This window comes from Sardina pilchardus, chromosome 20 (genome assembly GCF_963854185.1).
Source record: "Sardina pilchardus chromosome 20, fSarPil1.1, whole genome shotgun sequence".
NCBI classification, from domain to species: domain Eukaryota; kingdom Metazoa; phylum Chordata; class Actinopteri; order Clupeiformes; family Clupeidae; genus Sardina; species Sardina pilchardus.
In genome coordinates this window covers 1,112,055-1,114,138 of record NC_085013.1, presented here as the reverse complement: position 1 = coordinate 1,114,138, position 2,084 = coordinate 1,112,055, and positions in this window count along the sequence as shown.

The window sequence follows — 2,084 nt, the reverse complement described above, 5'->3', positions numbered from 1 at the left end:
TTGGACACTGACCATAACACTTTAATAAATTACAATCTAATAATGAATCTGTTTACTCAACTGTTGAGTATCTATTTTACTGTAATATATAACTAATCAAATAAATGTAATTCAAGCCAAGGAAACATATTTTTATTTAAACAATACAGCAAACAATGAGACAAAAGCTCTTCTTTTTTAAGTGAAATTAAAAAAAGATTAAGACAAGAAAGGCTTTGTGATTTAAGCACAGACTATGCAGAAAGTAAAATGAGCCTACTTCCAAATTCAGAGCTCCACAAAGAAGAAGGGATCCATACTTTCAGGGCTAATTAAGACCAATAGAAGTAGAATCTAAGAAAGTCTAATTGAGTGCTGGGCCTGTTGTGTTTGTGGATGACTAAAGCTCAAGGAGAATAGCTTCTTCTCAGTAGGTGTCTCACCACTAAGTGCTCTATCCTGACTGAGACGCCTTTTCCTCTCCCCCTTAACCCATCCATTCATCCATTCATTCTCTCCCTCCTTCCTCTACTCCTTTTCTTGCTGTGAAAGCTGAAAAGAGCCAGCGGCAGCCTTGCAGGCGGCATCCATTTCCCATCAGTGACAAATACATTATTACCTTTGCCAATAACAGGGAGGGATCAATAACGGGTTGTTTCAGTGTGTGTGTGTGTGTGTGTGTGTGTGTGTGTGTGTGTGTGTGCGCGTGTGCGTGCGTGTGTGCATGCGTGCGTGCGTGCGTGTGTGTTTCTGTGTGTCTGTCTGAAAATGCACAATTGTGCGTATGCGCCCTTTGTTGGTGGAGGGTTGAGGTGATGAGCTGACCATGGGGCCACTAGCCTGTCTCTGGTAGTGAGTGGAGCTAGCAGTGGCACTTGCTCCAGATCACACATACCTCTGGGCCCAGTGTTAGACCACTTTAGAGAACAATGAGATGAAAATGCTCATATTTTATTTTAATTAATGTATTAATAATACGCTTTTATACCAATATATACTGTTCTATATTATTTGGTGAGATGGACCTTGCAAATTAACTGTCTGTAAAAGTAATGTGTCTGGTCTCGTGTGTGTGTGTGTGTGTGTGTGAGAGAGAGAGTGAGAGAAAGAGAGAGGGGGGGGGGGAGACTGTGGAGAGGCTGTGGCAGTGGAGCTGTTGCCCTGGGTCTCTCTACTCTGCACTCTAAGACGCTTCCCAGCAGAGAGTGTCAGCCTCTCAGTGTGGTACCAAAGTCAACGCACACCCACACGCACGCACACACACACACACACACACACACACACACACACACACACACACACACACACACACACACACACACACACACACACACACACACACACACACACACACACACCCGCACGCACACACACACACACACACACACACACACACACACACACACACACACACACACACACACACACACACACACACACACACACACACACACACACACACACACACACACACACACTTTCAGCTCTGGGTCTCTGCTCTCTAAGATGTCTTCCAGCAGACGCCTATGACGGCTGGGCACAGTATGATCATGTAGGGTCATGACTTAATCTCCTAATACTGTATGAAGAGACTAAACCACACACACACACACACACACACACACACACACACACACATATATGCTTGTGGGCACAGATGCCATACATGAACAGATGCCCAGACACTACTGGCACACAGATGCAGCGATTCACACACATTTACACACACACACACACACACACACACACACACACACACACACACACACACACACACACACTGAACAGCTGGCCACACTTATCGCTTGACCCAGTTGAGCCTTCCAATCCCGACAAGACCAGATTCCATTGTTGTGTCTTTTTACCTCATTACAAATGAACAATATCCTCCTCTACCACAGTAGCTTTAAATCTGCTTGAACTGTGGTTAGCTCTTTCACTATCACTCACACACACACACACACACACACACACACACACACACACACACACACACACACACACACACACACAAAATCACACACATAGGGACTTTCATCACCTCTGTCACATAATCAACGTCATCGATTCCTGTCAATACCACGCATTGTCCTCCTCTCTCATTT